The sequence below is a fragment of the Ovis aries genome, chromosome X (assembly GCF_016772045.2).
Source record: "Ovis aries strain OAR_USU_Benz2616 breed Rambouillet chromosome X, ARS-UI_Ramb_v3.0, whole genome shotgun sequence".
In the NCBI taxonomy this organism is placed as follows: Eukaryota; Metazoa; Chordata; class Mammalia; order Artiodactyla; family Bovidae; genus Ovis; species Ovis aries.
In genome coordinates, this window is record NC_056080.1 from 124819759 (window position 1) to 124846436 (window position 26678).

General features: G+C 46.2%; 1 protein-coding gene across 18 annotated transcripts in view; it reads right to left on the reverse strand.

Annotated features, from left to right (window-relative positions):
- RTL9 (retrotransposon Gag like 9) overlaps nt 1-26678 on the reverse strand; it is a 203013-nt gene that overhangs the window by 7478 nt on the left and 168857 nt on the right. For 5 of the 18 annotated variants that reach the window (XM_060408064.1, XM_060408056.1, XM_060408052.1 and 2 more), the window contains one exon: nt 3921-4036. The gene's annotated coding sequence lies outside the window, so the exon portion shown is untranslated. Of the gene's footprint in view, nt 1-3920; nt 7834-16079; nt 16184-26678 lie in introns of those variants that run through there. The other 13 variants (XM_060408055.1, XM_060408049.1, XM_060408051.1 and 10 more) reach the window with 7 other exon arrangements.

A 26678-nucleotide genomic window follows, 5' to 3' on the forward strand; every position in this document is an offset into this window, starting at 1 on the left:
TCATCTTACAAAGGAGAAAACCAAGGTCCAGAGAGGCTTCATAATTTACCTGCAGTCACTTGGATTCCTAGGCCCACCCAGCTCCAGAGACCCCTACTCTTCTCTGCTGTGCTATAATGACCCACCCTATCTGAAATACTGGCCTCATGCTAGGACCGTGGTTACTCTAATAATTGGTGCAATGGGAAAGATGGGTCAAAAGGGCAGTTGTAGATAACCACCCCCACCTACCACATCTTCAGAAAAATCCCTGAACATGCCAGTTTCCCACCAGGCAAAACCCGGAAAGATCTTACCTTGCCAGTCAGGGAGAAGAGAGGGAGTATGTCCTTTGCGCCCCTAGTTGTTTTGGTCTGGCCAATTTACTTATGCCCCATGCCCAGCCAGTTCATTAAAGTAAGACCCAGTACCAGCAGCTGTTCTCTGCAATCTCCCTTAGCTATCCCCTGCCACGCCCCCCTCCTGCCCGCCAGCCAGCCAGCCTGCCCACCCGCCCACCCGCCCCACTGCTCCTGACTTGCTAGTGCTTGCTCTGTCTCTCTGGTCCCAGATTCCTGCCTCTATATAGGCTCTGACATTTGCCTCTGGCCGCATTTCACTTGACAGCCCTCCAGAAGCTCCGCTTTAGCACTTGGCCTATGCAACTCCACCCTTCTTCCCCTAGCCCCCAGTAGCTGCACCAGGCCACTCTGCCCACCTCTGGCCATCCCAAAGGAAAGAGGAGTCACACAAGTAAAGAGATGAGACCGAAAGGGTCTTGGCTCAGGAAATGAGACGTTCCCTCTGTGGCTGAGCGGACACCAGGGTCATGGGAGCCAGGCGCTACCACCAGTGGGCCATGGAAGAGCAGGCAGGGGATAGAGGGAACAGGGCTGAAGGCTGAGTGGAGCAGTGGAGAAGAGTGGGTTCAGGTGCAGGGTTTGGAAGGATGGGCCACGGGGCTTAAGAGAGCCCAGCAATAGTGACAACTAAAAAGCCAACTGGCCCTAGTGTCAGAGACTTGGAGGGAAATCTGGCAACCAGCTACCCCGCCATAGGGTTAGAATTCAACAATGAGGCTCCACAGCATCCAGACAGCTGGCAAGAAAACCATGCCAATCTTAAGCGTACCAGGTGAGAACTTGCTCATAGAAGCAGGACTTCAGCCTTCTTTCTAGAACTAGGGCACAAGATCAGGGTAGAATTAACAAAAAGGTCTGCCAGAGCCTTCTGAATCAGGAGCCCTCCAACCCTTATACTAAGGGCAGAAATGGTCCCTGAGCCCCGAATATGGCAAAGCCTTTAGGTGAAGTTGAAGTACCCCAGGGACTCAGAATCTAGGGGCTGGGTGGAGACATTCAGCTCGTTATAAACTTCCCCATGCTGCAACAACCAAAGATAATTATCACCCAACAATACCTGGGCACTCAGGCTAAGCACTACACTTGTTTTATATCCACACCTCGTGGCCACACCTGCAAGGTAGGCACTGAAGCCATTCCCATTTATTTTATGCTTTAGAAATTTTTTCCTTCATTTTCTTTTTTTTCAATTTTATTTTTTATTGAAATACAATTGATTTATAATGTTATGTTAATTTCAGATGTTCAGCAGTGATTCAGTTTTATCATATATATGTGCGTGTGTATAATATATTATTTTACAAATGGTGAGAGGTGCTTGGAGAAATTGTAACCAATATCATAGAGCCAGCACATGGTAAAGCCCTCATATAAGCCCAAGTTAGTCTGATTCCTGAATGAGACTAATTTCCTCTCTTGGTAAACAGACAAATGATTAGAAACACTGCCCAAGTACCACCATGTTCTTCCTACCCCCCAACTAATGGCTGAATCATCATCGTGATAATAATAATAGTAATAATAATAATACCAACTGACTTAGAACTCTTGCTACATGCCAAGAACTACACTAAGGGTTTTACATGCATTCTCTCATTTGATCCCAACATCTATCCTGTAAGCTAGGTGTTTTTAATTCTCAGTTTACAGATAAGAAAACTGAGTCTTGGCGAAGTGAACTGACATGACCAAAACCATACAGCTCCGTTTGACTCCAGAACTCACTTGTAGTATACTACTCAAAGAGAAAACTTCCAGTCACTCTCTCCCTACCCTAAACCAAAAAGTACTCACAGGGAACCCAACAGCAATAATTATTATTATTATTATACTTAATAATAACAGCTAACGTTTACTGTGCCAGGCACTGTGCTAAGCACTATACATGCAAAATTTCATTTGCTGCTCACAGCAGCCCTATGAAGTAGGTATTATCACTCTCATTTTCAGATGAGGCACAGAGAGATTAGTTAGCTTTCCCAAAGTCACATAGCTAGAAAGCACTGTTGTTTATGATCATAAAAACTTGGAAATTACCTAAATGCCAGTGTTAGAACCCAATCCACTGAATGATTAAACAAATCATTGTACATCTGCAGTGTCCAGTGAAAATGATTATCTGATTTTTATAAAATAAATATGTATTTAGAAAAAAATACAGTTTGGAAAGATGTATACCAAAACGTTAACAGTGCTGAGTGACTGGATTAAAGAGAATTTTAACTTTTGTTTTTCTTAGCTGTATTCTCTCATCTGTCCATATAAATATTATTGTATTAGAAGAAAAAAATATTTTTCTTTCTTTTAAAAGGTATGTTCCTCTACAGTTCTATCTCTAACCCTCTCCTCTCCTCTCTCTAAGGGCCCCCAACATCTCCCCACCCAAGTAACCTTTCTCCTCCAATAGGCTTAATTCCTGTATCACTGAGGTCTTTGGTCAGTAGTGACCTCTGAAAACTGTCTCTAATGGCTTACTTTTATTTTTTATTATTACTTTTTAAAAATCTAATTTCTTATTTTTCTACTTTTATTTATGCCTAAGAATTACACAAGTAATCTAGAAATATATTCTCAGGATAAAAACTTGAAATCCTACCTACAGATAAAGCCAGTACAGATAAAGCCAGTCCTGCACCTACCCCACCCCACCCCATCCCCTCAAGTTCCATTCCTCTGTCTGTTCACAGTTGGGTGTGTCTCCTTCCAAACTTTTTCTAGCTGCAATGGCATTTGGAGTTCATATCATGCAATTGCTTGCAAAACCCAGGGTGTGCAAAGAGCTCCTGTTAGAAAACCACTCTGACTCTGGACACTCAAGGAGTTCAAGTTCTGGTTCTTTGTGACCATTAATCATCAGCCGTCTTCTAAGATGGCTACCTAGCAAGACTGCTTGCAGGCTCAGGCCATTTGGGTCCCAAATTTTCATTTTGTTCGTGCCGGTGTCTCTATAGACACAGAGAGGGGAGGCCTACTAAGGAAGGAAAAGCCCAGAAACTGCTGCTTAGCATCTCAGATCTCTCATGTCTGGCCCAGTCTACACTGATCAATACAGCTAGTAGGAAGTGTCACACACCTGCTGCCTCACAAAAGTTAATTGAGTTTGGGTTAGCTGCTCAGGGAAATAAGAATAAACAAGAGACAGTTCAATATGTCAACAAATAGCTCTCCAGCTCTTGAAAATAAACTTTTCCTGAGATTCTGCATGATAGCCTCTCCACTCCCCTCCCCTTCACCCCGGCACTAGCAAGCAAGCATCAAGATAACAGAAAAGAGACAACCTCAGGGTAGAGAAAGACCTGATCTACTTGAGGGTCTGCCACCTCCCTCACCCCATTGCTCACCCCACTTCTCCAATAGCCCAGATGCTTAAAATGCCCACCTGGCTCTTTATAAATCAAAGGGGCAAAGAGCTTGCATTCACAGAATCCTCACTCTGCCAGGCATTGGGTTAAGCTCTTTACATATATCACATTATTTATCACACAACAAACCAATGAAGTGGGTTTTTTTACCCTCATTTTATAAATCAGCTTAAAAAAAAAAACCCAAGCGGAGAGAAAATAAAATCAAGTAACTCACCTGGGCTCCCACAGCCAAGAGTGGGTGAAGCTGGGCTTGTCACTCGCGACTGTCTGACTCAGCTGGTGCTCTTAACTCAAAGGAGAGTCACACACTGTCTTCGAGTCTCTGAAGGGCTGTCATATGGAAGAGAGGGTAGGTGTGTTCTGGGTAGCTCCAAAGAGAAGGATTTGACTGTTAGTTGGGAATTACACTTTCATTGGATGTGCTGCAAATTCCCCAAACAACATGTATATGCATGTCCAACTCTATAGGGAAAAAAACATTATAAGAAGAGCAAACGGAACTGCCTTGCATTAGCTGCTGTCCTGTGCAATCAGAGAGAACAGGAGGGATATCAAAGGACTGCACATGGGCAGCATCCCAATTTTCTTAAAGAAGGAAACTACAGACCAGTATACTGTAAACTCCAGAGCTGCAAGCTTGATGTCAATTCTTGGAGAGATTCTGCCGCAGATTATGAAGCAGGTAATTTATAAGCACTTAGAATGGAAGTGGTGATAGAAGGTACCTAGAGGTTCTAGCAGAACTGAAACCAATTAAACCAGGTTCCCAAGACTGGCAGCTATCACAAACCAAAAATCTAGGGAGACTGACAGTAGGTTGCCAGGTTTTTATTTCTCCAAGTAAAGGAACAAGCAAGACAAAACAACCTCAAATTATCATTTCCTAGAAAGGGTTTTCTTTAAACACAAAAAGAGAAGCAAACAATCTCAGAATAAAGGACAGTTCTTTCAATGAAATAGGTTTTGCTTTACAAAACACTGGCTACATCGTCCTCAGGCTTTCTCACTGCACCCGAGGACTGCAATAATTTTCCTAGAGGATGGGCACTTATCCAAGGACCTTCTTTAGGGAATCCCTCACAGCAAAAATATCAACAAAGATCAGATCAGATACCTGTAAGACAGGAAACATTTCTGGCCAGAACTGGGAAGAACAGAGTTTGACCTTAGCCTAAGTGAGGATATTAACATACATAAATAAAGTGTCCACATAAAGGAGCATGAGAGAAATAGAACTTGCCAAGTGCAAATTCAAGCCCTGCTGGGCAGGACTTGGCCAGCGCATTTGACTTTTGCCATCCCTTGGACCACCCAACGGTCGTGTAGGAATATTTGCCTGATGCCATTAAGCATTTGGCTCACAAACCAGCTTCTGACTTGAGACACTCCAAGCAGCCTTCAGACTATTACTTGTCTCTCCAGGGAGAGTTCCTAAAGGCAAATGAATTCTCAATTGGCTCAATACTACAGCCAGACTGGGGTTCTACAACAATCTAGAAGGTAGCTTCTAGCCTTGGTCCCATCCTGTTCAACCCTTTCATCAATGGTGTGAAGAAGAGCACAGATGGATCTTTTACACAACTATTCTAGCGCTGCGGAGAATCTCTATGTTTGGGCTAGGAAGTAGATTTACATTTTTAAATCCCATGATTTATAATCTATGTCTCTGCCTTTGGGCATTTTCTCTCCTGTTCTTCGCTGCCAATACAGGAAGTCTCTGCAATGTATGCTCTTCGTGGAAAATGCTTAGTGACGGTATGGCTGCTATGAGCTCTGCCTGCGAAGAACAGGTAGGTTTTTCTCTACAAAGTGCTGAGCCTTCATCTTAGGCCTGACATCTTTCCTCAGGTAACTGGTGTCAGTGGATACTTCTGGAATTAGAAGAGAGGACAGACTGATGTCCTCATATTCGTAGAATCGGCCCCATTTCCAAAAGAGTGTCAATGGGACTTTGACCTTATCTGTTGACCTTGACCTTATTTCTGAAGGCGAAGGCAGAGCAGTTTACAGTACCTGCCACACTCCCTCAAACTGCATTTCTCTAAGTGTGGTTGGGAAACCCTTTGCATCAGTCATTCCTCTGTGAGGACTGTTACAATGCAGATGCAGAGTTGGGAGGTGGGGCTCCACATTCAGAAAGCCAGACTCAGTAGGTCCGGAGTGAGGCCGAGGAATCTGCATTTTGACCCAAGTGATTCTGAAACCCTCTAGAGTTTAAGAACAGCTGGCTTAGGGGTCTGGACACCCTGGATATTATTTTTAATTAATTAATTTATTTTAATTGGAGGATAATTGCTTCACAATATTGTGATGGTTTCTGCCATACATCAATAGGAATCAGCCACAGGTATACATGTATCCCCTCCATCCTGAATTTAATATCAGATAAACCAGGATTCCAACTCCCAGCACTGGCCTCTTATCTTTTCTGTAAAACAGGGATAATAACGGCACCTACCTCACAGGATCTCTGAATATTTTAAACACAAAACGTGTGTCAAATGTCTGGCACCTAGTTGAAGCTCAGTCATCTCTCCTGGGCCTGCTTATTTGTGAGCCCTGCTGCCTGTATTCTGCCCCTGTTGCCAACTGCTCACTCTTTCTAGGTCTGGTATTCAAGCTCCCCAAGCGAGAAACTCTCATTGGTCCAAATTTAGTCACCACTGTGCTTGTTGGGCAAAGTTCTCATCCCACGTTCCCTCCTAGGCAACTTGCCAGCCTATAGAGTGACTGCTCTTGGATCAGATGCCCTCTCCTGGCTCAGTCGGCTATTGGCAGGGGGAAGGAGGGTCACGTGGGTACCAAACATAGCCACCTATTCATAAGAAACTGCTTCTTCCCTCGGCTAGGGTCTGCGGATGGAAACTCTTTAGAAGGGGCCTGTGGGTGTGGCAGGAATTCTGAGGCTTAGCCCATCCAGTACACCTAGGCTTCTCATTTATCCAGCCTGCCAAAGGAATGAAGCATTCAAGTTCACTGAAGTCTCTATTTAATTCCTACTTTTCATCTCCATCAGGCTAGGAATACCAGTTTTCAAAAAACTAGACACAGTGAAGGAAAAAAAAAAAAAAAAAACCTTAACCCTAAGAATGAGACTGTCTGTGTCTAGAACACGTTCTTCAGTTTTCAAAGCTCTTTCACATCTATTTCCTCATCACAGAGTCTGTAAACTAGCAGCCACAGGCTGGATTCAGCCTGTAGAAGGATTTTATTTGACCCCTACAATGTTTTTGCCGTTTTTTAAAGTTTTGCTAACATTTGAAAGTCAGGAGATTTCACCTATATAATGCAGGAAAAACAGAAAACTCAGATCCTGGTTCTGAGATGGGAACAGTCAGGTGGAGCTGGGCAAGCTGCTCCTTGTACATGGATCACTGGCTCACCGTTTTGCCTCAGTACCCACCAGCCACTGACTTTTTCACAGTGACTTGCTTGGCCCCTGTGGGCCTTTGAAGCCTCATTTTAACCCCATCAAGTTTGTACAGAAGATGGTTAAGAGCACAGATTCTTAGGCTGAACTGTCTGGGTTAGAATCCCAGTTTTGCCCCTCACTGGCTTTGGGACTCTGCTTAGGTGATTTAACCTCTCTGAGCCTCAGTTTGTTCATCTGTAAAATGGGCAAGATAGTGATAAAAATAATGCTCACCTCATAGGGTTATTGGCCCAACTAAATCAGTTAATGTGTACAAACTACTTAGAACCATACCTCGCACATGGCACACATTAAAGAAACGTTGTTTAGTAGCTAAGTCATGCCAACTCTTTGTAACCCCATGGACTATAGCCTGCCAGGCTCCTCTGTCCATGGGATTTCCCAGGCAAGAACACTGGAGTCGGTTGCCATTTCCTTCTCAAGGAGATCTTCCTGACCCAGGGATTGAACCCAGGTTTCCTGCACTGACAGGTGGATTCTTTACTGCCGAGCCACCAGGGAAACCCAAAGAAACATTAGCTTCTTTCATTGTCCACAATTTCTTACCTGGCTTTTTGACATCCAAAGGATTCTGAAAACTGAAATTTTGTGGCAAGCTCATATGGTAGCCAAACTGGGCCTGAATTGTTTTTTGTGTTATTCGCTTAATCAGTTATGTCCTAATTTTTGTGACCCCATAGACTGTAGTCCACCAGGCTCCTCTGTCCATGGAGTTCTCCAGGCAAGAATCCTGGAGTGGGTTGCCATTCCCTTCTCCAGGGAATCTTCCCAACCCAAGTATTGAACCTGGGTCTCCTGCATTGCAGGCAGATTCTTTACTGTCTGAGCCACCAGGGAAGCCTAGGTTATTCATTTATTCCATTGAGAAATATTAGTGTGATTGATGACAGAATACCTGCCCCAGATTCCACAAAGGGTATTATATATGTTACATGTACCATACTGCTTTACTAAAATCTAAAAAAAACTTGTGAAATCCAGAACATAGGTAGTCTCAATGGTTTCAGATAAAGGATTGTAGACCTGTATTATTAATTTGTATACCCACTTGACAGATGGGAAAACTGAACTCCTGGGCACTAAGCAACTGATCAAAAGTCCTACAGCTTAGAGCTGGACATAACCTTGACCCCTATGCATGAAGCCCCTAGTGCCTAGTGCTGTGGGCTCACTGGGCTCACTGCAGGCATGTTGATACAGGCTACCAGTCAGGGTCCCCTAAGGAACTGAAGCCTGCCGTCAAATACTAAGAGAGACAAACCCTCCCCCTAGTAGCATTCTTGTGACCCTTGGCGTTAATCTTCACTATTGATACCATTAGGGCTTCCCCAGTGGTGCTAGTGGTAAAGCACCCACCTGCCATTGCAGGAGACACAAGAGACATGAATTTGATCCCTGGGTCAGGAAGATCTCATGGATGAGGTCATGGCAACCCACTCCAGTATTCTTGCCTGGAAAATTCCATCAACAGAGGAATCTGGTGGGCTACAGTCCAGAGAGTTGCAGAGTTCCATTGGGTTAGGATTAGAATGGGAATTACTGTCTTCATTTTACCCTGAGATCCAGCGAAGAGAAGTGACTTGTCCCAGATCACTCAGCAAAAGACAGGCAGATCTAGAGCCAGAAACCAAATGCTCTGCTTTTTTCTTCTTAAACCCCAAGGCTGATCCAAGGGAGATGTGTGCTATACTTTTCACATACTGACCCACACTCTCTGCAGACAATCCTAAAATTTCAACACACCTGATTAAAGGAGAATGTCCCAAGATTTGGCAAATATCAAAATGAGACCATGTGTCTGAGTGGACCTCAGCCTTCCCAGTACCATAGGCAGCACTGTATAAACACCAGCCAGTCAGAAGCCAGGGAGGAGAGATTTCTCAAATCCCAAGAAAATCACAGAGACCCTACTGTTTGCCCTTCTCTGTTGATTTTTTAGGCGCTGACATTTATTTTGCCAAAGGTCAAAAGAAATGAAAAATCTACTGGAAGGGGAATTTCCTCAGTTATGGAGCAGCATCTTAAAGAAACCTTTGCACAGTATCAGTTCCCATGTTGGAAATGCAGAAAATAGAGCACTGCTATTTCATACTGTCGGTGCATCAGAGACCTGGGAATGAGAACAGCGTCCCCAGGAACTCCTGCCAGCCCCCAGCTCTGCACAGGGGAGCTTTCTGACACCACCAGCCACTTAACCAAGTTGGAAGAGGGAAGGCAGGCCATGCCCCAGGTGACCTCGTGTCTCTCCTAAGCTCATGGCTCGAGTTCCTCCTACCAACAAATCCGCACTTTGATCACACACCCACAGCGACCCAGATCTTTGAATTCAGCAATTCTTTCTCAGGTTTCAGCGAGGCATTGGCAGCCTGAGCTATTTTGGGACACTTTCTCTGCTGTGGATGCCACTTTCGGAATACGCCAGAAACACTCTCAGCACTAGGAGCTCTCCATCCTGGACCTGTTTTCGGGTTTGCTTGTGCTCTCTCTTTCCCTGGGCTGATCGTTTGGAGGACAGTCATTCTTGCCAGCCTAATCCCAGGAGCCTGGCTACCTTGCTGGGCCAGAGGCTCCAAGAGGCAGTGTGGCTGCCAGCACCCTCACGAGAAGGGGCATGGAGGCGCCAGGCAGCCAGGAAAGACAGATGTCCTGGGGAGGTAGAGGGGGTGGTCTGAGTTTGGATATGGACTGAAAAAACAAGAGGAGAGGGTGACAAGATTTTCCAAACATCTTATTTTTACAATCATCACTTCCTAAGCTGATGCAACTGACTCAGCAGGCATTCAGGAACCCGCTTTCTCCATTTTCCTGTCCGAAAATCCTCTGCACCTGTAAGTACTGGGGCTCGTTGTCACTCATACTGTCTTTTATTTGGGGAGGGGGAGGGAAGGGCCTGGGGAAGGTCATCAGTATCTGAGTCAGGTGTGGGCAGGCGCATGACTTTGGAAGAATTCCTGACACCCTCCCCCACCCCCTAAAGTGCTTCGAGTTCGGAAAATGAAAATGCCTTTTCGTTCTTTCCCAAACCCCCGGCATACCAAAAATGCCACACAGCCTTCAGGGGTCTTCTGCTGAGCAGTGCTGTGCACATCCAATGGCTCGAGTTGGACTTAATGGGAGAAGTGCACCCTGAGCATTTGAATTTCTTAAATGTGACCTCAGCTACTGTTATGGGTATAGTCACTGCTGGCTTCTCCATCTTTTACAAAGCAAATTGCTGAAATGGGGAAAGATGTAAGCAGGAGAGTTGAAATAGAATTTAGCAACTCCTCTGTGTTGAAAAGGGCACTGGGGCTTGGGCTGATAGTCAGCCCAGTTACAAACACAGCCACCACACTGCATGCTCCCTGCTCTGCAGCGAGATGGCCCTTTTCAACATCTTCCCAGTTTGATGTAAGGAGAGGCCAAAATAGACATGGCCTTCCCAGGAAAGGAGAAGTTTTTATTTACTGCTTTCCTGAGACACTGCACATAGTCTATAGCCAGTCTGTCAGTCCCTGAAGCAGCTCAAACGAGGGCTCCAAAGAGTCCCGGATGACAGAGCCCAGCCCTGTTACCTGCCCCAACACCAAGACCAAATCATTCTTAGGGGACAGGACATGTTTGGAGGCAACTGTGAGGGATGCTTTTGATAGGAAATTACCTGGATAAACTTACCAGGATCCATACTAAAAACAGTGTCCTCTAGGCTTTCATAATGACTTGATGGGTCATGAATAAGAACATAACAAAGTCAGAAGGTCTTGCCCTTTTTTCCCTATATAGCAGCACAGAAGGAACACTGTCTTTGGCAGAGAAAAAGCAAAACTGGTTACTTTCAATTTCTCAGGCTGGCAAAATCAGCAGCTTCTTATTTGTATTCTGCTAAGAGTCTGAGGAAGATTAGAGGAGAAGAGGGCTCATATCAGTGCCAGAGAAATGAAAAGAGGAAAATCACCCTGTCTAGGGTGGAGATTGGATTTGTTCTCAGGTTATAGAAAGAAACTAGTCTTGGGAGGAATTTGGCTTTGCTTTGACAACTACTGTTTGTGTGGTCTTTGGTAACTCATGGAGCTTGGCAGTCCTTCCAACAGAGCTCTGAGAAAATGATGCTTGCATCATAGAAGTTCATTATCTGGAAGACTTTTTAGTCAAAACCTTGAGTGGTGACTGAGAGGAGGGAGTTCATTCGATGTGATGAATTCTAAAAAAAATAAGCCAACTTCTGGCCTGGTGGTAGCCTGAATTTGATGTCTACTTCATGGCATTCCAGGAGTATTAAGAACATTCCCTTACCCTTCCAAATCTCTCCCTATCCCCTCCCAAGGCCTTGAAAATTCTTAAGTCCATAATTCCTTTGACATGGGGCTTTGACACCAGTTAAAATGCCAACTTCTTGGGAGGGTCAATCTGTTAAGACTCACCTGGATGTATCCCATCCTGACGGCAACTCTGACAGCAGGGAGAAGAGAGTGCAGGAACATGAGATTATTGTAGGTACAGAGACAAACCTCAGAGCAGGAGTCTGGAAGCAGGACCTAGGTCAAGGCCAAAGGGACCAAGAAAGTCCATTGGCAAAAAAGGGAAAGTTCTCATAAAAGTGAAGTACAAGACAACTTACTAAGGTGAGACTCAGAATTTGGTAACAGGACAAAGATGCATTTAATGAACCTGGGGACAGGGAAGAGGAAGGAGCTCATCTGCTAGAGTGGGATAGGAGACAGAGGGTTCCCTGCACGGGCACCCCCGGGCTCAGTTGCCTGAGCCACTGAACTAGGGACTCTCAAAAATGTGAAGAGGCCTTGGTACAAAGAATCAAACAGATCAAATACTCTGGGACCCCTCAGCCCCGGCATTTCTCCAGCCCAAGAGGGTGGATCAAAGGAGCGGATTGCATAGGGACTTAGCCTTGGAGCCTCTGCCCCACCTGTTCCTTCGATTGGGAGCTCATACCCAAGGGAATTCATGATAGATACAGTCACTCATCTTGTTCACCAGAAGCTATCAGATGCAAAGAGAGGTTGCCCATGCAGAACCACAGGCCCAGGGGAAGGCATCCCCATATCCCTACACCCTTCCTAGGGCCTAATAAACAGGGTTTGGGAGTAAGACTACCTGGGCTGAAATCCTGGCTCTGCCACTCCCTAGCTGCATGGCCTTGGGCAAGTCATATAACCTCTCTCAGCCTCACCTGTAAAATGGGCACAATATTAATAGGATCTATCAAAGAGTGTCGTGAAATGAGGTGATGTGTGTAAGGCCCAGCATAGTGCCAGGTACAAAGTAAATATTTCACAAAAATAAGCCATGATTAAGATTTCTAGCTCTCTGCTGTACGAACCATCATCTGAGAATGGGTTACAGCAGCAGGTAGTCCTGTCCAGGGCAGATCTACCACCATCAGGGTTACCATTTCCTTGAAGTAGCCCTCTTCTCCTTTGCTTCCCAGTCCCACCAGATGAGAGCATTCCCAAGCCTTTCCTCTCACTGATTTTATATCCACCCCATCCCCCAGCTAGCTAACTAGACAGATTCAGCATTAGGGATCCATGCAATCATTTTCTTGGCTTTCCTCAACCACAGACTGAGCTTTGCTACTCCTTTCCTAGTGGTGAGATGGAGTTATTTCTGGGAGGGTGGGGTCCAGAAGAGTGAAGCTCCCTAGAGAGTTACAGAGGCTCAGTCATGTCCAACTCTTAGCAACCCCATGGAGTGCAGCCCACCAGGTTCTTTTGTCTATGGGGATTCTCCAGGCAAGAATACTGGAGTGGGTTGCCATTCCCTTCTCCAGGGGACCTTGCCGACCCAGGGATCGAACCCAGGTTTCTTGCATTGCAGGAAGATTCTTTACCATCGGAGCCACTCCAAGCACTCAACAAAAGGAAAGGAGTCCCACCTAAAATTTCAAATCTCTGGTTCCTGTAAAGCTGACTGCAACTGCAGCATCAATACCTAGCCAATAGCCACTCCCGCTGTGGCTCTCTGATCCTGTGGCTGCTGACCCACCAGCGTGCACCCCGACACCCTGTCTCCCATCCTCCCTCCCCCTTCAGGACATCCCCTTGTCTGGGCCCCAGGGTGCTTCAGCTTCAAGAGGATTTCCTTCACTTCCTCTCTTCCCCCTCCCCACCCTCTCCTGAGGATTCACTCTCTTTCAAGGGGTGTGGTGGCAAAAAAGAGCTCTGCTTTCTGTGCAGGCATGCCCTCAGCGTGCTCTCTGCATTCAAGCCCTCCCTGATTCTGCTTGGCAAGGGGGCTGCGGAGGAAGCCCCCACTAGGCACACTTTGGGTACCTGTAGAATTAGCAGACAGGCTTCCATCATCTCAGAGACTTAAGTGAGACCAGTTGTGGAACTACTTCAGTCCAGGAGTTGGCTCAAATGCATATTCCAGCTATAATCTACATAGAGATACAGAGTGTCTGGGTTTGGGGTTCATCCCTGGAATCTGCATATTATAAAAAGCGTTCCTTGAGCCACACCTTAAGAAACGTGGCACTCCATCTTGTGAAATGAGGGCAGGAGATGGGAAGGAAGATCACTGGAATCTGATTCCTATAACCAGTCTCAGCCTGCATCCTGACTCTCTTACCCAGGAGAGCATGTGTAAATGTCTTCTGAATCCTGACTTCTCATTCAGGCAGCAGCTCCTAGGTTTTGTTTTTGTTTTTTTCACAAAGACCCGGAGCAGTTTTAAATATCTGAACTGCAGATCAAAATCATTGATGCTACCAATCTGAAGTGCTAAATGGACAGAGAACTCTTATCTAGAGGTGTTCTGAGCTACTAGAGGCTCTAGAAGGCCTGGTGCTTCCCAGGTGGCACTAGTGGTAAAGAATCTGCCTGCAGTGCAGGAGATGCAGGTTCAATCCCTGGGTGGGGAAGATCCCCTGGAGGAGGACATGAAAACCCACTCCAGTATTCTTGCCTGGAGAATCCCATGGACAGAGGAGCCTGGTGGGCTACAGTCCAGAGGGTCGCAAAGAGTTGGCCACGACTGAAGCAACTGCACACAAAAGGCCCGGGTGGTTAATAGCATGCTGAAGCCACATTGGTAGACTTAGACTCACAACCCAGGCCTCCTATAAGCTGTATGACCTTGAGCAACTTTATCTTTCTGTGATTTGTTTCTTTACCTGTAAAATGGAGATAGTAATAACACCCCCCTCACAGTGTTGTGCATGTGAAATTAGGAATTATTTCGTCTAATATGTTTAGAACTATGCTCGGCCTACATTAAGTTCTCAGGAAACATGATATGCTATGATTGTTACTATTAATATTATATCTATTGTTACTATTAATTATATATATACATATACTTATATAAGTATACATATATACTTCCCTGGTGGTTCAGACAGTAAAGAATCCACCTGCAATGCAAGAGATGTCGGTTTGATCCCTGGCTTGGGAAGATCCCCTGGAGGAATCCCCATTCTGCCTGGAGAATTCCATGGACAGAAGAGGCTGGTGGGCTACAGTCCATGAGGTCACAAAGAGTCAGACACAACTGAGCTACTAACACACACACACACACACACACACACACACATACATAAACAGGGTCTATAATATTCATGAGGAATAAGTGAGTTCATGTGAGTAAAGTGTTCAGAACCACTACTGATAACGGTTCCAGGAACTTAACAATAAATCAAATAGCTGTCAAGATAGCAGTTTGGGGTCTCCTACATTCAGAGTGTAACTGAAACTTTCGTGGCTAACTTGGGGCTTTAGATGTATGGTATTACGGGATTTGGTTAGGGGACCCGCTAGGTCTAATTGAAGCTTTAGGGCTCCTACAAGACCCATGGTAGTTTGCAGAGTAGATCTTTAGAAATGCCCTTGTGAATGTGCTTCCAGTTTCGCAGCACTGAAGACTCGGCTGTTTGCACTGAATGCTCCAGCTGTCATCATGTAGCCCTTGTACTTGTCCTTTCTGTCCCAAATCCCTGGTGGTTCATTTATTGGATTTCATCAGAAGACACGGCCCCACCAAAGAACCTAACAGCTGAAGTGATTGTCCTTTCTGTGGCTCGCCCCCGTGTGACATGAGTTCTGCACACAGAGCACCTCCCTTCACTGGTGGGAGCATAGCCATGGAAAAGGGACACTGGTCTCGAGGAGAAGGGACAGGGTTTCTGGAAGGGGCTGTGTCTTCTCACCCTGGGCCAGCATCCCCGCCATCACACCCCATGCCTGGCTCTGTCCCTAGCCCTTGTCCTGTAGGAGTAAATGGGACAAGAGATACTTCATCCGGTCCCACAGGGTCAACTAATGCTGCTTGGACCCTGGTGGGTTCTCAGCCCTCGGCTCTCACCCCACTTCCTGCTGGATGTGCCCACCAAGTCCCACTGGCATCCCACACCCTACGAGTCCCACTGAACTTGTCGCCTGTCTCCACTCATGGCCCTGCCAACCCTGTCTCTGTTAACAGCAACACCAGGGGCCCGAGCTGGAAGCTCAGGGTCATTGTCACCTTTCTCTCTCCTCAACACTCCCCAACACTAGCCCTGTGGTTTCTGTGACATGGCCCTGGAATGGCCTCCTGCTCCTACTGCACACTCCTGGGCCAGAGCTCCTGCCACTTCATGCCTTGAGATGGCCTCCCAATCGGTCTAACCCGCTTTGAGCCCCTTTGCTCACAGAACAAGGTGCAAAACTCAGCCTGGCCAACAAAGCCTGGTATAAGCTGCTCCCAAGCACCTTTCCGCCCCCTCTGCTGCCGCCAATCGCGCACCACCCCCACCCCAACCACCCCTGCCACCACCTCCACAGGCTGCCCCAACCAGCCTCCCGCCCTCTGGAACAGGCTCTTTCATGCAAATACTGCTCCCTCTGCCCAAATGTCCTTCCCCTCCCTCCACTGCTCCTCCTGGCCAAACCCTCCATCCCTCAAAATTCAGCTCAAATGTCCTTCATCTGACAAGCCCACCTAACTTCTGGATATCAGATCACTTACCATCAGTGCCCAGGTGACGCTGCTCCATTCGACCGCAGCACAGCTGGACCATGAGTATTTATGTGCGCCCCATTAGTTCTGCGAGATGGAGAGGTCCCCAAAGGCTACCAATACAAAGGTATTGGGTTCTCATTTGCATTCTCAGTACCTGCCCCCCAGGGTTGAATACAATAAACTCTTGGCTTCCCTATTTTTACGTCCAGCATGAAAAGAATAGTTGCTACCTCCCAGAGTTAGAAGGATTAACTGAGATAATGTAGATAATGATAAAGAAGATGGCAATGATATGAAGGAAGAATAGTTAGCATCCTGTTGGTGCTTTCTGTTAATACCTACCAGACACTGTCTTAAATTCTTTATATGGATGAGAGTCAGGTTAGGTATGCATGTGTTTATGTATAGAGATATAGATGTCATTTAGATGACATATTTATAACATGTATCAGGCACGCTGTGCCTGACACCTAGCAGGAACCCTAGTTTTTCCCTTCTTCCCCCATCTTCCCTATCCTTCACCCTTAGCCCTTGCTACCCATCATTACACAGGGCTGGCTCAGGAGGGAGGTGAATGCAGGGATCTCTGAGTCATGGTCCCTGGTAACAGACTGGTTAGCAGAAAAAAGGGAAGCCCTTGCGATTCCTTTGGACTTAGTATCTAAACTCAGTCTCTCCATTCAGGTTGTCATTTCTTTAAGGGCAGAGGCTATGCTGGACCCCTGTTTCAGTCCACCATAAGCACTGGCTCAGTGGTGGGCACGCAGCAGGCTCTAAATAAGCTCTTAGTCTGGACTCAGCCTCAGAAGTCCTAGATTTCATCAGTTGCTGAGGCAGGTCTTGGAGTCGTGATTTCCAGATTCTCGGGAGCACAGAGAGCAAAGCCAGCACCACCCGGTATCATCCCTCTTAGCAGCACCCTGCTGGGGACCGGCCACCTGCATCCCAGACACAGCTCTGCCACCAACTGGCCAGGTGACCCTGCGCCAATCTCCCTGCTTGCCTGGGTCTCGGGGTCCTCACCTGTAAAATGCTGCCCCTCTGGCTGTCTGAGGAGGCACAGGCTGCCAGCTGTGAAAGCTCTTTGCCAGAAGCTAAGGTGTTGTTAATTTCAAGTGCTGGGCTTCAGTCAGTAGGAAACATTCAGGAAGCGGGGGTGGAGGGAGAGAGCAAGGGCTCGTGTATCCAGGACATATGGGGGCCTAGATTTGTTGTCCTTCTGCTTAGCAGCGTTAGTGATTCAAGCTGGTGCTGCCTGTGGAACACACTGTCCTTTGGGACCTTCGGGAACAGGAGAGGTTGCAGAGCTGCGAGGCTGAAGCCAGCGCACAAGACGGTGAAAAATAGTGATAGCAATGAGGAGCCACGCACGCGGGTTCATCCGCATGCATTCACACTCCCGACGCCCCCAGCGCTGCCGCGCAACAGCAGCTGGAGCTAATTACAGACAGACAGACAGCTCCTTCTCCATCCGGCTCTTTTTTTCCAAACTGTCATCCCTCCCCGCACCGCCCCCACCAACCCGCCCTTGGGGATTGCCTGAGCTCTCAGTAGGGGTGCTGCTGGCGCCACAGTTAAGTGCCTAGAAAGAACGTGGAAGGGGTACAGGGCAGTAGAAAGCCGCCATGTGGCTTGTGCGGATGAGTAGACAGGAGGAGGTGCGGGGGTGGGGGAGCAGGCTGGGAGGCAGATGCAGCTTTGTGTTAACAGACCTGCTCTCCTAGCAGGAGTCAGCCAGTTCAGTCGCTCGTGTCCAACTCTTTGCGACCCCATGAATCACAGCACAGAGAGCCCAGCAGCTCCGCACCTCCCTTCTCCTTCATCTGAATCCACCCAGGGATCCCCTCTTAACCCTTCTCCCTCTTGAATCCCCAACTTCTTCTTCAATCTTGGTATCTGGCACAAAGCTCAGTAAACATTGAATGAATGGATGGATGGATGAATGAAGGCTATTCAAACCTATGACTCGCATGTCCTGTTCCCACTTCACAGACCATAATACTCCGCAAGCCCTTTCCTCTGCTTTTCTTTCTATGTACTCCCTTTGGGCAGTTTCAACTCTCACCTACATGCTCCTAACTTCCATATCTCTTTCCAGCCAAGACCCTGCCAGCTGCCTGAATGTTGCTCCTGCTCCTCAGATCCAACGGGCTCCATATTACATTCTGTGGCAATGACGTTCCCAAGGGTTTTCTAGCAGTGAGTCCTGGTCTGTCCAGGGAGTAGGAGAGGGAAGGGCTTGCTGTGTGTCCACTAGCAGGATAGAGGCAATGAATATATCAGCACAGTCATGGGGCAAACTCCTATTCCCAGAGCATCTCTTCACCCTCTTAATCATCACCCCCACACACACAACCATAAGGAAAGTCAAGCTGGGAAACTGGGTGGCTAACTGCCTCAATCTGAGCTTCTAACATGGGGATCAGGCAAGTTGTTTCAGCAAGGGGAAGTCCTGGGAAGGGAACCAGTATGTATTAAGGAGTTATTTCTTCTCCAACACTCTCTGTCCAGATCTCACTCTCATTGCCTTGCAACCTGGTACCACCCACCCCACGCCTACCATTCCTCACACAGTACACACACACACACACACACACACACACACACACACCTCCCCTCACTCCCCAACTCCATTCCTCTTCATTCGGGAACCCTGTCCCCAGGCTCACTGCAAACTCCCAGGTAAATATTGAACCAAGATTGGTAGAGACTGGGGATTTCATTACATCAGACCAGTGCTGGAGGGAAGACCCAGAATGTTTACTGAGAGTTCACACTCAAATTCTTTCCTAGCCTTGGCAAGGACAAGAGAAAATAAAGCCCCTCTTTCCTTCAGGCCCTCCTAGATCTGGATAGCGGCCAAAGGGATGGGTTACAAATACAGTGTCCTTTGGTTCCTGACAGCCTCAGGGCCTATGAAGGCAGAATCCAAGTTTCTTCCTTCTTTCCCAAAGGGTCCTAAGTGGCATGCACTGAGACAAATGTAAGGTGTGACTGTACCAGACTGTGTTATGATCACATCTAGGCATTTTCAAATTTTAAAGTAAAGTGAAATCTTTATCGCCAGTTTGTCTGACATGTAACATGTGATATACTTTATTTAAAGGATTCATGTGTTTACTCTTAAATGAATTTTAAATTCATTTGTTTGTTCAGCAAATATTTTTGAAACATTTCAATGAGTTGTAAACCATGGTTCCTGCCTTCAAACTGCTCCTATTCTAGCTGGGGCGGGGAAGCCTACATACAAGGGTTAACTGACAATACAAGATTATGCCATGTTTCCCTCCATGCCTGGTGTGGCCTGGGTGACTCCTGAGTTCCCTCCAACAGTATGGAAATTTTCTACTCTTACTGCTACCATCATGACTATTCCTCTCTCCTTCAATATAAGACGGTGGTTAAATGTTTCTCCAGGGTGGGATGTATCTCTGGGTTCATATCTGAGCTCCGCCATTCACTAGCTGTGTGACCTTGGCCAAGTTACTCAGCCTGTCTGATCCTCCTCTGTAAAATGAAGACAATAATAGTACCTACCTCACAGTGTTATAGTGAGAATCAAATGAATTAATACACACGGTGCATTAAGAATGATACCTGGCACATAATTACTCAATAAATGTTAGTAATTATTTTCCTAATGCACCTACTGTCTTTTGTTACCACCAGAGGTTATAGTTCTTATTGGGCTTCCAAAAAACTCATAGAGGTCTTATTCATTCATCCATTCAATCAACAAATCCACATTGAACATCTACAAGCTAAGCTTGGATCATATAGACAAATAAGGCACAGCTCTTGTGTTTGGGAATAAACAGTTCACTCAAAGTATTGCTGGGTTAACAATGCCCTGAAGCACCTGGAAGAAGCAAACACATATTCTTACTGGAGGAACACACCTTCCATCTGATTCCAGATTCCCATCAATAAAGTCTGGCTGAACATGAACTCATAATCCAAAATTACAAAGCACACCATGAAGCCACAAAAAGCAGAATCAGATCCTCAAGATTCAGATATTGCAATTATGTGATATAAAATATGTATTTTTAAAATTTATGTGCACAGATATTGCAATTATGTGATATAAAATATGTATTTTTAAAATTTATGTGCATTAAAAAACAAAAGAGGATTTTGAAAACAGCAGAGGACAAGATACTAGCAGAAAATAATGGTAGAAACTACTGTGGTCTGAAATGGTAGGAGGTCCCCAAAGGACAAGGAAGAAGCAGATGTGTGGGGAAGAGGAGCTTTGGAGTGGTGACAGCAGTAGAGGAGATGGGAACAGCCTGACCAACATTATGGAGAAAATGAGCCCACACGGCAGTTCAGGGAACAGTGAATTCATCTGGCTAGCACACTGGCTATATGCAGGGGCAGGCCTGTGCCCAAGCATAGGACCTAGCACTCACAAGGACCCCCGCCATGCTTGGTTGAATGTGCTGCTGTTGCTGTCTTGAACATCTGAATAAATTTTTTACAATGGGACTCTACATTTTCATTTTGCCCCAGACCCCACCCACAAATGCTATAGCCAGTCCTATATATAGGGCAATGAGGAGAGGTATGGCAGGGAAGACGGGCACTGTTGGGAAGGACCTTGAATGCCACTCCGATATCTGCTCTGCAGACAATGAGGAATCACTGTAAGTGTTTGAGTCCAAGAGGGATGTGGTGACTGTGGTTTTAGAAAGCCACGTGGGGAATTGGGTGGGTGGTGGGGCGGGGGGGAGGCAGGTAACAGACGGACTGGAGAAAGCAGAGATGAGGATTAGTCAGGGGACTATTGCAATAAAACAACGATGGTCCGGACAGGAACAGTGACAGCAGACATGGAGAAGGAAAAGGCCTTCCCTTTACTCAGTTATCCATTCTTCAGATGTTTACTGAGTGCGTGAGATGCACTAGGCACGGTGCTAGGGGCTGAGATTTGGGGTTGCAGGTGGCCCCACCCCTGACCTCAAGCTGCTCCCAGGAAGGAGTAAACAGACCATGACCACCCCATGTGCTAAGGGCCAGGACCAGATTAAGGTGAGAGTATTGTGGGAACCCAGAGAAAAAGTCCCTAACCTAGACTGGGGATTCAGAGATTTCTACCAAGATGGGATATCTGAGCTGTATGTTGAAGGTGGTGTAGAAATTCACCCCATGGACAAGGCACAGGCAAGCAACCCAGGAAGAGGGCACAGAATGTGTAGGATCATGCCACATCTACTATGTGCCAGGCACTGTCCTTGAGAGTCCCTGTTCTCAGGCTGCTAGAGGAAGCAGACAACTAAGCAGAGAATAACGACACAATGGGGAAAGTGCTGTAATGTGGATGCTATGGGTGTTCAGAGGAGAGGCATCTCACCCAGATGGGGAGCGGGGGATCAGGGAAGGCTCTTCTGTAGAGGTGTCTTCTGATCTCTGTGTTGTAGACAAGAAGGCATCAGGGGGGAGAGGGAGGGGTGGGAAGTGGGGAGATGTGTGCAGATGCTCAGAGGTAAGAGACTGTGGCCTCAGAGAACTGTAAATGATTCCCTATGATTCTAGAAGGAAGATAGAAGGAGCATGGGGAGACAGGACCGAAGAGTTGGGACTTCATCTTGAAGAACAGTAGTCATCAGCCTTGACTGCAAACTGAAATCACCTGGGGAACTCCTAAAAAACACATATGAATAGCTCCCACTCCCAGGGACTCAGATTTAATAAGCCCATGGGGGAGGTGTTGGAATGTTTAAAAGCTCCCCAGGTTTATACTAATGTGCAAGCAGAATTGTGAACCAGGGCTTTAGGGTGGGAGGTCTAAATCTGAGCACTCATCAGAATCACCCAGAGGGCTTGTCGGATCCAAATGAGGGGTGGTGTACCCCGAGTTTCTCATTCAGTAGGTCTCTAAGAAGTACCTACTCTAACAGGTTTTCAGAGATGCTGTGGCTGCTGGCCCCATGACCACACTTTGAGAGCTTCTGGTCTCAGGTATTGTAAAGTGAGTTACACTTCAGTGGAGGAAAGAAAAGAAAGAGTCATGTCTGACTCTTTGAGACCCCATCGACTGAAGCCCACCAGGCACCTCTGTCCATGGGATTCTCCAGGCAAGAATACTGGAGTGGGTTGCCATTCCCTTCTCCAGAGGATCTTCCCTACCCAGGGACTGAACCCTGGTCTCCCACATTGCAGGCAGATTCTTTACCGCCTGAATGGAGGAGGGGGTGGGAAATGGTCTGATCTGCCTCTTGGAAAGATACCTCAGGCCACTTTGAGGAGAATTATCGCTGAGGGGAAAATGAGAGGTGAGGAAACAAGAAGCTACTGAGGGAATCAAGGCAAGAAAAGACTGTGAGGAAGTCATGAACTAAAGCACTGGCAGGAGAAATGGAGAAAATGGGTCAGATTTGAGGAAGGCTTAGGAAGTAAGCTTGGCAGGGCTTATTGATTGGCTGAACATAAAGGTGAGAAATAAGGATGTAGGAAAAACAACTCTAGGCTTTTTGCCTTGGGCAACTGGTGAGTCTGATTGCACTGGGCATGTTGGTTACTGCAATCAAAAGTTAGAGGTATTACCAGACTTGAGTTGGGCATTTCTATCCTCAAATCTCATAGTAATCGTTTCAGAGAATTTAACAGGCATTTCTCACTGTCCACTTAACCCCTGCTTTCAGCATCATGAGATATTACCTCGACCCTAATCAACTTGGGATTCTCTTCAAAATGCCTGGAAAAGAAAAGAAAGACAGTGATCACCCTGACATGACTGACTAGCTGCCCAAGCCTGAGGTACAGGGCGCGCACCTCTGCTATAACCCCAGGTGTGTTTCATTCATTCGTTATTTTTATATTTATAGGGTTGCTGCCTAGAGAGGTTTTGAAATGTTCACAGTGGCCACCTTTCACAAACAGGTAAAGAATTCATAACCTGCTCTTATATAACCAGGGAAACAAATGTAGCTTAAAGGGCAGCCTGCAAAAACATCCATTCTGCGAGGATTTGAAATGTGCAAAAATGAGCAATTTTCCAGTGCATCATCAGTCGTGACTACTTATAACTCCCTTCCGTGGGCAAGTAGAGTGCCAGCAATCAGCAGGACCAGGAGATGATGGATGGGATAATTGTCCATTAGAGTACAGATAATTTTTGTACCGTGGGAGGGTTCGACAGCATATAGACATGATAGATGGAAGAAGAGTTAGTTAATGTGATCAGAGTTGTAGCTCCATTTCTGATAGTAACCATTCTCTGGCTGAATCGATGATTAATCAAAGACACTTTCTCATTTGAAACTCTTCGCTAACCAGTGCACAACCCCTGCTTTGGGTTAAATTTAATAGCACCATTAAAAACTGCTGTTCAAGAAACTCGAATTACTTTTCCCCAGAAGAAATCATGCCACATTAGAGAGCTCTTTTGTGAGCTCGTGCACAGGGGCCATGGAGTGGGTGTGCCTATGTTTAAATGTTTAACATTAGAATCCTCAATGCCCAGCCTAGGGGCTGACACAGAGCACTCAATAAATGTTTGTTAAAGTAAAGTGAAATGAATTAATACATTTGTCCATTCATTCATCTGTTTATTCCTTTAGCAGACATTTATTAAATACAGGAATTAAGAGCTCTAGCTCCCAAACCAGATGCTGCAGGCTTCAAATTCTAGCTCCCACTTGCTATGAACTTGAGCAAGTCACTTAGCCTCTATGAGCCTGACGCCTCCTATAGAAAATGAGAGAAACCTTAACATTTGTTTTCATATGGCTACTTAAGGGTTAAATGAGTTAGTGTCTGGAAGTGTTCAGCAAGGGCCTGGCCCATAGTAAATGCTCACTAAAGGGCAACTGTTATATCATTATCCTTGTTATATATACTATGGCAGGGCCTTTCTCAAGTAACTAGGTCCATAGACGAGGTCCAGAATCTCTTAAGAAATGACAGGGCTCTTGGCCAAAGCTGCCTTTCATTAAAGTTGTTATTTATGGTTTCCAGCCCAGAGCCCAACTGCCCTAGGCCTGCCAATCCTGGCCTGGTGCCCTCCTGTGGTGGCTCTGGCTACCCCTAGGTGGGGTGTGCTCTCTAGAGAAACCTGAGAAATTACGGAGCAGGAAGGTGAAAGAGGAAGGTAAGGGCTGGCAGGGATCCAATTAAACATCAACGTGCAACCGCCGCCGCGCCCCCGACATTGTTAACTCCCTTGGGTGTCTTTCTGTGCTTTTGTATAGCTCTTCCTGGCAACATTTCTACCTACTAATTGCTATTTCAAATGTTTATCCTCTTGGCTCGGCTGAACAAGACTCTCCTTGATTTTAATTTTCATTTAAAGGCAACAGAGTAGAGCACACTTGCCTTGGAGTTCAGTCAGGAGGTAAGGGAGGCGATGCAAGCAAGTGGCCTGAGATGATTCTAGAGATAGACACGATCAGTCACTGAAGAGCTATGTGACCTAAGGCATATTGCCTACAGTCTCTGAGCCTGAGCTCCAGAGAAGGGAACGTGAGAATAATGGTCTTCAAGACTACATGGAGACCACTTAGGACGGTGCCTGGTGCACAGTAAAGTACCTAATAAATGGTAGCTATGACTATTATTTTGGGGCCCTGGCTGGGGAAACAGAAGCCCAGAGAGGTTAAAGGCACAGGTAGCTAGTTAGTTTCGGAGTCTTCCTGTTCCTTATTCTTACTGTTAAACTAGTCCAGTCTCTTTCAAGCCCTTTACAGTTCCCATTTACACATAGTCTAGCATATGAATTACAGATCATGCTTGTTTTCTACCACAGGTAAATTTAATACATTTAAATGAGTGCTTCCCATATCTGTCTACCTAGAAGGTCTTACAAGCAACTCAAGGGCAAGAGCTATATATCATTCATCTGGCATGCTCACTAACAATTGGGGAAATGCTGGTAGTTGAGCCAGCAGTCAGTAACCTACCTGAGGAGTGTATGTCTTCCATCTTCTGGGTGTTATTCCAAGCAGGGCAAAAAGGTGGAATGGCGGGGACTTCCTTGGCTGTCCAGTGGTTAAGAATCCACCTTCCAATGCAGGGGATGCGTGTTCAATCCCTGGTTGGGTAACTAAGATCCCACATGCAGTGGGGCACCTAAGCCTGCACGCTGCCACTACTGAGCCTGTGAGCCACAACTAGAGAGCCCGAGCACTGATGTGGCCAAATAAATAAATTAAAAAACAAAAAGTGGGGTGAATGTGCTGGACACATATGAGCCTAGGCTTGAACTCTACAACTGGCAGCTAGGTATAAAGCACATGCCTGTGCTGGGAAAATGATAATAGCACCAGTAACCATAGCAGCAGTGGCAGTAGTAATAGCAGTAGTAATTGTAACGATTAGTGAAATGTAGAGTAGGGCATTTTCGTCAAAGAGTCATTTTGTTCTCAAGGGCTGTGAGAGGCCTGAAATATGCTATGTGGAGGCAGTATAGTGCTGTTGCATCAGATAAGCCTGGGTTTGAATCCCACCTCCCCACATATAGATTGTGTGATCTGGCATTCTGTTCCCTGAGCCTGTCTCTTTGTTTGTCAAATTAAGATAATGACAGTACTTCCCTTACTGCTTTGTGGTGAGGATGAAATAAGATAAGGGATATAAAGCATATCATAGTACAGTACCTCACATATAATGACTTAAAATATTTGTTTGAATTAGTGAATATGAATTTTCAATAAAATGGCATGAAAGAAACTCCAGACACCTTTTAGCATCTACAAGAGATCTGAAGGAGGAAGAGAAAATTCCCAGTAAAAGCTGGTTAAACACTTAACCACCTGTCTCTTCTGATGTAATATCTCATGTTGGAAACAGTGGGAATTTAACATTATCTGAACAAACCATTCCCATTGAATACAGAGAAAGAAGCCGGTTTCACAGCACAACCTTGCAGTTGCAGGAACTGAGAGGGTCTCTGAGAATGTGATAAAATGTTGAAAAGCACAAATTTGACACCTATACGCAGAATAGTTGGTCATGTCAGCCCCTCCCAAATGCATAGAAGCACATACACCAATAACCACTGGAGCCAAAGCAGAAAAAGAAAAAAAAGTCTCAGCAGTTGAAACCCAATCATGGCAGAGAACTCACTGGATAGACCTTTTACTCTTGGCCCTGAGGTGACCTGCCAGACTGGAAAACCTCTTGGGCTGAGCGGCTGACTCTGGCAGGGGAGTCTGCTGTCATGACGTCACCATCATGTCCTCTTTATGAGTCCAGGAGAGACCGGACATGATGGGGGGCCGAGGGGGGTACAGGCAGAGATCAGCTCCCAGCCTAGGATGCAAAAACTACCTATTCTTCACTTTCTGTGGTGCCCACACCCCCTGCCCTCTTCTTGTTTGGGCTTGCACCAAGTATGGCATTCAGGATTCCTGCATTCTCTCTCTCTCTCTCTCTCTCTCTTTTTTTTTTTTAGTGTTTGGATTGGCTGTTCGCCAAGGCACTGAAGAGCATTTCCAAAAAGCAGGTGAGCCTGGGGAAGATCTCATTATCTTCTCTGATATTTTAACTCCCTGACAATGAAAGTAATCAGGCACCCCTTTGTAAAGAACATAAGCACTCCCAGTGCTTCCAAATTAAAATTCCTACAAGACGCCCAACAAGGGGGTCATTTTCAAGAGAAGG